Genomic DNA, 12,815 nt, shown 5'->3' with positions numbered 1-12,815 from the left:
GGCGAGGATGTGGAGAAACTGGAACCCTTGTGCACTGTTGGTAGGAATGTACAATGGTATAGCCGCTGTGGAAAACAGTACGGCAGTTCCTCAAAAAATTAAAAAAAGAATTACCATATGATCCCACACTTCCACTTCTGGGTATATACCCCAAAGAATTAAAAGCAGGGTCTCAAAGAGCTATTTGTACACCCATGTTCACAGTAGCATTATTCACAATAGCTAAAACGTGGAAGCAACCCAAGTGTCCATCAACAGATGAATGGATAAGCAAAATGTGTTACTTATACACAATGGAATATTACTTGCTATAACAAGTCATAATAAGTGAAGATATGGAGAAATTGGAACCCTGCGCATTGCTGATGGGAATTTAAAATGGTATAGTCACTCCGGAAAATAGTTTGGCAGGTCCTCAAAAAGTTAAACATAGAATTACCATACGATCCAGCAATTCCACTCTTAGGTATATATCCAAAAGAATGGAAAGCAGGGACTCAGATACTTATACAACAATGTCCACAGGAGCATTATTCACAATAGCTAAAAGGTGGAAACAACCCACATGTCCATCAGCAGATCAATGGATTTTCTCTAATGTGATATACATACAATGGAATCTTATTCAGCCATAAAAAAGAATAAAGCTCTGACATATGCTACAACATGGATGAACCTTGAAAACATTATGCTAAGTGAAATAAGTCAGCCACAAAAGGAAAAATATTGTATGATCCTACTTATATGAAATACCTAGAATAGGCAAATTCATAGAGACAGAAAGTAGAATAGAGATTACCAGGGGCTGGGGGAAATGAGGAGTTATTGTTTAATGGGTACAGAGTTTCTGTTTGGCATGATGAAAAAATTCTGGAAATGGATAGCAGTGATGGTTGTGCAACATTCTGAATGTGCTTAATGCCAATGAACTGCACTTAAAAATGGTTAAAACGGTAAATTTTATATTATATAAATTTTACCATAATAAAAAAATTTTTAATATTTGAGGGGAAAAAAAACAGAATATTGGAAATTCAGATATAATAAGCAAATCAAATACTAACATGACCTGTTAGTACAGGGTCCAAACAGAGTTCTCTTTCTTCTTTCCCTCCCCTCCCTTCCTTCCTTTCTGCCTTCCTTCCCTCCTTCCCTCTCTCCCTCCTTCCTTCCTTCCTCTCTATACCAAATAACTAAACATTCTGAGGAAGACAGATGCATGAGGGAATTATAATGAGAATTTAATTTTAAAAAGATAAATCATATTACACAACAAGGACTGGCAGAATGAGGTAATCTAGAGCAGGGATTATAAACAACCAGCAGGCAGAACCAAAGACCAAAGCTATCTTCAGTAAAGGAAAAATGAAGAAAGAACAAAAATACATGTGCAAGCCCAAAATTGTACGTCATTCAGTTCTAATAACAACTCCCTGTAACTATCTTAAAGGGTAAGTTGAGTTAAATTATTCAGGCAGAGCCAGTTTCACTGGCTGCTCACTGCTAGGCAAGGAAGCAAAGCAACATACCTGGATTCCATGCTAGCATAAGGTCAGGGATCACATCTGACACTGTCTCTAAAAGCACAGTCTACCATTCTAGCTTCCCAATACTGCAGACCTAATTTGTGGGAAATCACTTTAAAACTCTATGTGGTCCTCAATAAATGGTAAGTCCAGATCTCCCAACCTAATATCTCATATAAAGAACAAGCCAGTTTTAAACACACTCGTCTGCTGATTACCGCTCAGCTGTACCACATCAGCAAGAAAAAGGTTTAGGGCCAAAGAAGAATGTTTACCTTCTTCAGCATTCCACTTGATTTGACAAGAATCATCTATAAACCAAACTTTAAGACCTCAGGATAGACCGTTTACTGATGATTCTTTTAAAAAATCCTAACGCTACTGTTATGATTATAACTGGCAGAAATGGTCTCCTTAGATGCATTCCAACTCTAATTAAAACAGGGCTGTCCCAGAGCTCCCACTTAATTTTAATTTATATTAAAATAACTTAGAAGAGCTATTCAATATATTGAACAACTGCCTTAAATCTGGTTGGTCACATATTAGCATCTTCCCCCTTCTATAAGCCACAAGGTTTGAGATGGATAATGTGCTGAGGGAGAGAGGCAGGATCCAAAATTACCAACACGAGCGGCATTTTTCAGAACACCGAAGAAATTGTTTTCTAAAATAAGATTACGCTGTACTTAGTCAAGCTATTTAAATGATGAGTGCTTAAAAGATTCTGCCCATCTATAACCATATTGGTGGAACTAATCGAAACTGTAAGAACATCTATTTGGAAACCGATTTCAATCAGTGTTGAAGAGATTGAACTCCCATAGCTTTTCTCTTAATTATACCTACAATTTGAGACCTGGAAGAGATTCCAAATATTCCCATGGCTTCTTGCACATCATTGAAAGCTCTCTGCGCTACTCTATCTAGAAACAGCACCACTTTTCACTCCACTCAGCTTTACTTTCTTTACACTACTTATCACTACCTGACATTACATTATATACTGATTTGTTTACTGTTTATCGTGTGTCTCTCCCACCAGAATATCATCTCCATAGCACAGGGGCCCCGTCTGTCTGCTTGCTCTTGTATTCCAGCACCAACAACAGCACAGGCACAGACGAGGCCCTTGGTAACTACTGTATTTGTTTACTGATTGACCAGATAACTCCTGCCCCACCCTTTTCTCTTATACATGAGATTATTTGAGGCCCAGAGGAGTGCAGTGACCTGCCCAAGGTCACTGGGCTAATTAGAGGGAAAGCTGGGCCTTAGAACCAGGCCTCTTAACTCCCAGTCATCTTTCCAAAGCAGATGCAAGTATGCCACTCCTTGCTTTTGATAGCTCCCCATTGCCTTAAAAATGTCAGTACTCTTTTCTCAAATCTCTCCGAACTTTACCTGACCCACTTTTCTAGTCTTGTCTCCTGCCACTCCCTTCCATGCCCAACGCTCCTGCCTCCTCAGGACACCAGCTTTCATGCTTGCCATACCTTTGCTCACTCTGTTCCCTACTTCTGGGATCCCCTCTCCAACCACCCATCCTTTAAGATTCGGCTCAAATACGTCCTCTGTGAGTTTCCTCCTTATCTTTCCTCATTCTGTCATTCTTCTCCAGAATAATCACTCCTTCCTCTGAGTTCCCATAGCACGCTGACCTATCATAGCATACTTGACATTCTGCCTTGTCTTTCTTCTTCACTAGACTGTGAGTTCTTCATTTTTATATTCACCAGCAACTTCACAGTGCCTGGTATAAAGAGCTGGAGCAGGGCAAAAGGAGAGCATACAGAAGACATGTGCCACCCTCCCATGTTCAGTGATTCCCCAGGTGACCACAAGCCTCCCCGTATCCCAACTGCCTGCCCCAATGACCCCAAGGAAAAAATCAGTTACTGCTAGAAATGGGACACGACATGAAACACGACAGTACATGGAATCAGCTAGTGAACTGTAGAACATAAATCATAATGCAGTCATTCTGCAACAATGTAAAAATGCCACATTCTTTTCTCAAACTAGAAACTACAACAAAAGTGATGAATACTTTGCCATTCAAGTGATCTGTACTCCCCCAGCCTTCATTATTTTCATGCTATGCCCACAGTGCCCAGCACGCGGTGTGTACTCAATACATGCCTGCTGACATGAGATAAACTGGGTTTATGATGACTCAGGCTGGATGGGATGTGGATGGTCACGGCACTTTCCATTAAACTTCACACCACAGGACAGAGGTACTTATTTTGGTCTACTCGAAGGTGACCATTCAGAGATTGCTATCTTGCTTTGTTTCTCTGTACCCAGGATCAACACTGGTTGTTTGTAACAGACAAAAAGCATAGAAAAATGATAATCTGGAAATATTTTTATAAGCCACCATTGTGGAAGTAATTACATATCTTCTTTCAACCTCCACATTATCCCTACTAAAAGGATAAATTCATGCACATTACTAGCTAGTACAGGTGATGAGATTAATTGAAGTGTCAGAGGTTGCCTGACAAAGTCATTGTTCACTAGTTGTCACTGAGTCACTGAAAACAAACTGATAGTGACTTAGAACTCCGTGAGGGCCAAAAAGAAAGACTAGATCCGAAGCTGCATAAAGTAAACATCTTTAAGATGTTAATTTGAGCTGCCTATGTTGATCAAGAAAACAAAAATCTTAACTAAAAATAACAGAAGACAAATTTCGTCCTGAGGTTTTCTTCTTTTATATCTTTGCCAAGTAAAGACCATTATGCTCACAAAACTGACGGGAAGCCCACACTCTGGGGCCACAGCTTTTGCGCCAGCCAATCCTGGCTACTTCCTCCTCAACTGGAACGTCAGGAGCATCCATGGTTAAGAGAGAGTAAGTAACAGCCCATAATAAGCTCTTTCTTCACAACACAGGCTAAGAATCTCTCTTCACTTCAGTTCTCCTCCTTCCAAAAGGGATACAGCCTGAAAACCTTGCTGCTTTGTCCATCAAGGTTCATTCAAAACTGTCTGAAACCTTCTCTGTAATAAGAAATATATATTGAAGTACCCACTTCAATGAGCATCATATCTTATTTATCTCATAGTTACAACTGTTAACGTCTAATATTTTACGTCTAATATTTTAATGTGCTTTTCTCAGAACTAAATAAAGTTGTAGGGCCTCTGACCTATATAGGAAGGTAAAACTGAGCCTAAATATCAACATAGCAAACAAAACAAAGTCCCCCTCTTATAGATGTGGGCACGTGTGTATATACACACACACACACACACACACACACACTCACTACTGACATAACACCTAATATGCAATGACTCCGGCACAGATCTTGCAACATAATGATAATTGCCGTGCACTAAATGGTCCTCTAATGGTTCAAAGAGTTCCTATCTTCTTGAGTACCTAACCTATTAGCAGGGAGAGATTACAGGCAATGGAAAGAACTCAGCTCAGTTACTTAACCTCTGAACCTTAGTCTTCTCATCTGTAAAATGAGGGTTTGCTCTAGAACAGTGCTGCCCAATAGAAATATATTGCAAGCCATAAATGCAAGCCACATATGTAGTTTTTAATTTTCTAGTAGGCACATTTAAAAAAGTAAAAAGAAACATAAAATTGTAATAACATTTTACTCAATCTAACATAGCTAAAACATTGTATCAACATGTAATCAATATTAAAAAATTATTACTGGTGTATTTTACATTCTTTTTTCATACCAAGTGTTTGAAATCCAGTGTGTATTTTAAACTTACAGCACATCTCAATTTGGGCGATAGCCACATGGGACCAGTGGCTACCGTCTAGATGATCTCTGACATTTCTCCTGATATTATAAGTAATTTTAATAAAGGGAATAAGAGATTTGTAGATCAAAGTGTACTTAGAAAAACTATACAGTGTTTCCCTAGATCTTGCCAGTCTATTTATTCTCATTCAAAATGGTGTTTTGCTTTTTTTAACTTTTATTTTGTAATTCAGTGGAGTTGGGTCTATAAACAACTGAGTTAGGAGATGTGATCTACTACTTTCAGACACTTACCCTGACCACGCTACCACAGTCGCTGTCCTACACACCTAGAGGGAAGTTCAGAACATTCAGGACAATGTGTAACTGCTGAATGAATGAGACATCTGAAAACTCATAGCTAGAAAAAACAACCGTTAAAATGAGAGTTCAACAGAAACGACAAAGAAAATTATGTGACAATCATGTTATCTTCCACATATCAAGATAATGCTATGAAACACAAATTTGCACATGCTTTTGGAACTGTTTCTCTAATTACTCAACATCCACTGAGAACGATTCCTGCTGCTCCTCACACACTGTCTTGCTTATTAGTCCCTTTGTGATCAATGATCTGCCTTCGCCAGATGGCTGGTCTGGGTTAAGAGTACAATATGAGATCAGAGAACAAAGCAAAGCTAACTGGCCTTCACAGGAATTGAACCTGTGACCCTGACCTCATTAACTCTAGAAAACAGTTAACCCATCACAACCATGCCCAGGCAGCTGCATCATAAACAGTACCAAGAAAGCCCACTGGGTCTGTCACAATGATACTCTCATAGAGAAAAAAAATCACTCTAAATTTATTAAGAGAACTTTTCAAAATGAAGAAATTCATCAGCAGTGTCTTACCAGCTCTGCTGAATCTGTCACAAACCTCCCTAAGAACATCAGCGGTGGCCCCACCTGAGACGATAAATGGCTTTGACAATGGGGTTCTGATGTTTCCTCTTCCAAAAACAGTGATCTTGGGACCATGGACTTTTTATTTCTCCCAAGTGAGGAAACTGTGGGTTAAAAATTACATACAAGAATTTTCACAAATTATTTATTGAATCCAGCTTATCCTAGATTTAAATAATAACCAAGTTTCTCTGTTGCTCCCCCTCCCTGCCTGCTCCCCTTCACCCTCTTAGTGCCAGCCAATCCCTCACCAGGTGAGTGGGCTGAAGCCAGTGGACTCCTGGGTGAGCTATTCCTACCTTCCCTGATAAAAAGCCCAACGCCTTTTCAGCAAGTTGTCCTTTCTTTCTTGTTACTGCAATAATTCCTCTTAGCAGCTACTATTTGCTCTTAAATTCTTTTTTTGTGTGTGTGAGGAGATCAGCCCTGTGCTAACATCTGCCAATCCTCTTTTTTTTTTGCTGAAGAAGACTGGCCCTGGGCCAACATCCGTGCCCCTCTTCCTCCACTTTATATGGGACGCCACCACAGCATGGCTTGACAAGCAGTGCGTCAGTGCGTGCCCGGGATCCAAACCGGCGAACCCCGGGCCGCCGCAGCGGAGTGCACACACTTAACCACTTGCGCCACTGGGCTGGCCCCTGCTCTTAAATTCTGTTCTAACCACCTGTCTCTACTGAACTGAGTACTTACTTCTGATTTAAATATTTCCCAAAGTCTTTCAGGGATGCACTTTGTGTATCTTTTCTTCAAACACTTAATATTTAATATAGCACCAATTTCAGAAGCAAGGTTATTGAAATACCACTTAAGTCTCAAAGTACATTAACTGAAAAAATTCCACAAACATCCAGAAGAGCTGGTGAAGACTTAAATTTGTGTGTGTGTGTGTGTGAGGAAGATAGGCCCTGAGCTAACTGAGCTAACATCAGTCTTTCCTCCACTTTGTATGTGGGTCGCTGCCACAGCATGGCCTGACAAGTGGTACAGGTCCACACCTGGGATCTGAACCTGTAAGCCCAGGCCGCCAAAGCAGAGCATGCCGAACTTAACCACTGTGCCACCAGGCCAGCCCCTAAGATTTGAAAAGTTGATTGAAAATATTTCTGCTTTTCATTTTTGACATTTTAAATGGAATCACCTTTCCACATACAAACTTACAGGAATATAAAAGCTATTACATACGGTTGTTCTATGTGGCTTCTTAAATATTTCTGATAACGTGACTAATTATAAGGCACTCAACAACTCAAAGTTTTTTACTTAGTTTTTTTATTTCCACAGTTACTTAAGATAATTTTTTTATTTATGGATTAAGAGTTTGTAATCTTGCACTTCTCACACATCTGTAGAAATCATACATATATGTAAACCTAAAATATGCATATGTATCTGCCTCAAAGCCACTAGCACAAGTAAATATCAATTGATTTTGCCCTTCTGATCTCTAAGAGTTTTCACATCAACAATAAAAGTAGTACAAAATGTAATGGTAACCAAGGTTAGTATCTGCCTGAACATACAAATTACAGTGACCATTTAATAGCTGGAACGCTTATTGATGCTACAAAAACTATACCAATTCATGAAGGGTCAGGTGTTAGACAAAAGAAATAAATTAATAAAATAAGCATAAAAAGTAAGCTTACTACATTTGTACATATTTCATTAGGGGCAAAATAATTTTTTGAGGGCTAACCTAAGGATGAAATCTGATATTCAACAATAAATGAAACAGGGCCAGCCCGGTGGCTTAGCGGTTAAGTGCGCATGCTCCGCTACTGGCGGCCCGGGGTTCGGATCCCGGGCACACACCAATGTACCGCTTCTCCGGCCATGCTGAGGCTGCGTCCCACATACAGCAGCTAGAGGGATGTGCAACTATGACATACAACTATCTACTGGGGCTTTGGGGGAAAGAAAAAAGGAGGAGGATTGGCAATAGATATTAGCTCAGAGCCGGTCTTCCTCACACACACACAAAAAAAAACAATAAATGAAACAATATATTTAAGTTCATCTAATCTTAATAGGAAACAATGACCGATGAAGAGAAACATGGATTTACAAACTACATAAACAAACCATGAAACTGCTGTTCTTTGTCTAATATATCATGATCTACATAAACTCTGATTTTAAGATGATCACTTTTGAAAAGACTAACCTTAATTCAACAAATAAACTGTTTAAACCTACGGCTAAAAGTTTAAAGCTCCATGTACACAGAAGCTATCTATAATGCAAACACAGGAGCATATTTATATATCTTTAAGCACCTGGAATCATCTTATTTATAAGGTAACTCCTACATGTCGACAGCAATACACAAATCAAATCTAGGATCAAATAAAGGATCTGAATCTATAAGATATAATTGTGAAAGAAACAGTGAAATTTGCCTTTCCATTGTCATTTAAAATCATCTATTTGTGTATTCTAAGTATCATTTATAAACTGCATTTCCTTAAAATATTCTTTGTCTTTCTTTTTTTTTTTAATTTAATTTATTTATTTATTTTTCCCCCAAAGCCCCAGTAGATAGTTGTATGTCATAGTTGCACATCCTTCTAGTTGCTGTATGTGGGACGCGGCCTCAGCATGGCCGGAGAAGCGGTGCATCGGTGCGCACCTGGGATCCAAACCCAGGCCGCCAGCATCGGAGTGCGAGCACTTAACCACTAAGCCACGGGGCCAGCCCTCTTTAAGGTTTTCTGATAATATTTTTAAAAAAGGAAGGAAGTTCCAGAAGTACCAAAAAATTAAAGTTAAAATACTGCTAAAAATTTAAGAAACATTTGCAAAAAACTGAAACACACACAAAAAAATTAACAGGACAGTTAGTGGTAGTTTCTTACAAGTAGTTTACAAAATAAATACTTTTACTGCCTGGTGATGCTGAGGCAAATCAATATACTATTAAGTACTCTTTGTAGCTCTTAAGTCTTCATTTTGTGCCTTAACAAAAGCTGACATTCATTTGTAATGAAGTCCTTTTATCGTTACACAGCTATTTCATGTCTCTTCTGAAGCTATATTAAACCTTTGGATGTTCAATAAAACTAACCAATTAATTGACTCTATCATAAAAACCTGAGAAGCTATTCCAAACTATTTATATCAAAGATCAGCCAAAGTCAAAATGAATTACTAGTCTACTCAGTATGCTTTCTTACTTTACTAAGTTGAAAATTTTCTTTAAATGGGTCCTGAAAGGAAACTACAGGAGATGTACTACAATGGGTAATTTTCAATATTGCCATTCAAATTTATGTAAAAGAAAACTGATACACCTTCAGAAATCACTGTGAGAGAACATCAGAACGGAGTGTGGGGGAGAGCAGAGAGATCTGGGGTCAAACAGAACTCAGTCTGAATTCTTGCTTCATCTCTCACTAACTTTATGACATTGAGCAAGTTAATAAAACCTGTTTGAGTCTTAACTTCAATTATCAAATGGAAACACAAGGCCAAATTACAGGCTGTTGTGAGCACTAAATTAGATAACATATATAAACAGACTGTTTAGCACAGTACCTAGACCATAATAAATACTAAATGACTGTAATTACTAAGAGATGTTTAAGAACCTATTTTCAATGTAATTTAATATTCAAACTCCAACTGATGTTGTAAATCATTAGAAGGAATAATATAAAGATTCAATAACAAATTTTTCTTTAATGCACTTAATCCTATCATCCTTTACATTAGTGCTTTTCAAACTGCAGGTCCTGACCCATTAATAGGATGTGAAATCATTTAGTGGATCTCAACGAGCATTTCTAAATAAAATAGAATAAAAAATATAAGAATGCATTACACATGGGAAGTCTAAACATTGATTCATGAATTACTTTAAAACTTAAACATATTTGTAATGTATACTGGATGACAATGTAAAACATCTCTTACTGTGCAAAAAAAAAAATTTAAAAGTCACTGCTTCACATTATAATAATGAGAATTAAAATAATCAGCTGGCACTGAATGCTTAGTTTGTGCTAGACACTGTGCTAAGCACATACATTATTTCATCTGACCCTCCCCCAAATCCTATACGGTAGTTCTATTACTTCTGCCATTTCACAGATGAGGAAACTGAGACGTAGAGAGATTAAGTCACTTGTCAAGGATGGAGAGCTAGTAACTGGTAAATCCAGAGTTCAAATTTAGTCACCTAACTCCAGAATTTGCACATTTAACCACTTCAGTAAGCACTAGGTTATAAAATATAACTTTTCTTTACACAAAAGTTATTCAAAAGGTAGACTTTTTCATGAGGCCTAATTCAAGAGTGATTTTCCTGGAGGTGCAGCCTATCTCAGAGAAGGCAGTGTGATTCAGAGGTGAAAGCTCTGGACGTGAGAGCCAGCTTGTGTCCCTGGCGTTGCTGCTTCAGTGGCGAGGAGTTGGCAAGTCATTTAATCTCGCTGTGTCTGGATTTCCTCACCTACAAAATGGGAATGATAGTATCTGCCCTCTTCCCAGCTGGCCATTGTGAGAAAGTCTATGTACATACAGCAAGTGGAATGTTCTATTGTGCTACCTGGTCATATGAGATGATCATTAATACCACCCAAGGGGCCCCATTCTTCATAGAAATATACACCAAACAGGATCAAAAAAGGAAGGTCACCAGGCTTTTATAAACTGTACACGCAAACACTCTGCACAGTTCTTGGCACACAGCAGGCCTTCGGTTAATGTCCATTAAACTACAAGAAGCAAACCAATTCGATCTATGTGTATGTTTTATCCATTTGTATTTTATTTTTCATTAATTCATTCTTTCTACAACTATTTAATGAACCCTGCTATATGCCAGATTAGAAACGTGGACTACAAAAAAAGACTAAGAGACTGTCCCTTGCCCTGGAGAATTTCATATTAATTTCAATTAATTTCCAAAATCGTGTAAGAGAAAATTGTAAAATACAGCTTCCTCATCTAGCAATAATTTACATTTATTACAGTGTTTCATAGTTTATAAAGAACTATGTGGTGGCTTTTGTTTCTCACCCCAATTGCCTAAGTTGTCAAGTCAGTACTATTATCTTCCTGACTCCAAATTCAGTGCTAAGTACTGCTAAGTCTTTAGAGTGAAACTTTCTTGACATCAGAGGTGCCTGTAAAAATAAGGTTTTGAAGAAAATACATTTTATGTAATACTGCAAAGGAGTAATCTAGTAGCGTGATTTTTTTCCTTTATATTTCTGAGTTGAAGTAATCTATAATGCAACCATATCGCCTACATACAATGCATTTTTCAAAACGTTTCTTTAAAAAATCTGCCTTTGAATTTTTTTTCATACAGGCAATTTTCTGTTGAATATATTGAACTAGGACCCAGTTTTCTCATAGAATAAAGGAGGTAGTACTGAAGGTGTCTTCCCTTTGTTGACTTTTTAAAATTACTCAAAATTGATTGCTGTATTCAGATTCCTGAATCACATACAATGCCAAATAATTGTTAGCCATTTTACACATAATTCAACAACTACTACAGGTGCTTTTTACAGGCAAACAATGATTTAATGACAACTTAATGAACTGAAAATTTGCTACAGAATGTTTGCTAAGAACCTTTTACTAAAATTGCCTTATTCTTTGTATTCTAACCACTCCCTCTCCATCACGACCACCCCCTACACACACACACACTCCCTCACCTACACCAGATCAGTTTCCGGGCCATTATTCACAAAACCATATTAAAATTTCACAACACATGGTCTAGTTACTAGGTTTTCTTCCCCCTTCCCTCATCCACTGAATCGATGTGTCTTTAAATATACATATTCTCTCTTAAACTCTAGAATTCAGAAAATGATTACGATGCATCTATTCTGAGAACATCTAATATAAAATGTAAACGTCTGCCCTTCTGTTTACTGATAACCATGAATGAAAGCCATACCCCACCCACTGTATCTGTAGGGTTAGGAGGTCCAATCTCGCCAGTACAGAGCTCTGCAAGAAAGGACGGTTATAGAACCAGGAAAGCCACTGCAAGAACCCCTGGGAGAAGATAAGGAAAACACATTTTACACCACTGGCAGCGTGCAGTCTCCCGGGTCCAGCTCTTGGTAAACAGGGAAAACCTTTGTCTTGCCTCAGCCATCAAACTGGTGGCTCGTCAGAACTGGGGCAACAAGAGTTTGCGCGAAATGGCTTGGCAGAGGTTAAACAAAGCAATGCAGCTCTGACGGGGGGAGAGGGCTGACCCCGGTCAGCGTCCGAGATCGCAGACGGCGAGGTCTCGCTCTGGCCCCCAGCCGCAGCCGGGACCCGGGACAGGGACCCCGGGACAGGATGCCACGGCGCGGGAAGGAGAGAGGGAATCAGAAGGTCCCACGCTCTCTGCAAGTTCCCGGGGGCGCAGCCCGTCCGCAGGTTCCTTTGCGTGAGATCCAAAGCGGTGCACACCGTGCGCCGGTTCCTCGGGGAGGGTCCGCGCCGCACACGCGGGGACACCACCCCAAAGTCCACGCCAGCCACGCCGAGCCCACGCCCCTAGGGCAACGGCAAGGTCGGGAATCCCGGGGCGCCACGGGGGCCCGGCAGGGGGGTCGCGAGTGGAGGGGAGAAGCCCGCCCGC

At 39.4% G+C, this 12,815-nt stretch overlaps 1 protein-coding gene across 1 annotated transcript in view; it reads right to left on the bottom strand.

The window, feature by feature from the left end:
* CRACD (capping protein inhibiting regulator of actin dynamics) overlaps nucleotides 1-6,311 on the bottom strand; it is a 244,827-nt gene extending 238,516 nt beyond the window's left edge. The window contains exon 1 of the mRNA XM_058547123.1: nucleotides 6,164-6,311. The gene's annotated coding sequence lies outside the window, so the exon portion shown is untranslated. The remainder of the gene's footprint in view (nucleotides 1-6,163) is intronic.
* Nucleotides 6,312-12,815: the final 6,504 nt, after the last annotated feature.

This window comes from Diceros bicornis, chromosome 8 (assembly GCF_020826845.1).
Source record: "Diceros bicornis minor isolate mBicDic1 chromosome 8, mDicBic1.mat.cur, whole genome shotgun sequence".
NCBI lineage: Eukaryota > Metazoa > Chordata > Mammalia > Perissodactyla > Rhinocerotidae > Diceros > Diceros bicornis.
Note: the sequence above shows the minus strand (reverse complement) of the source record. Positions and strands in the feature narration are given on the sequence as shown.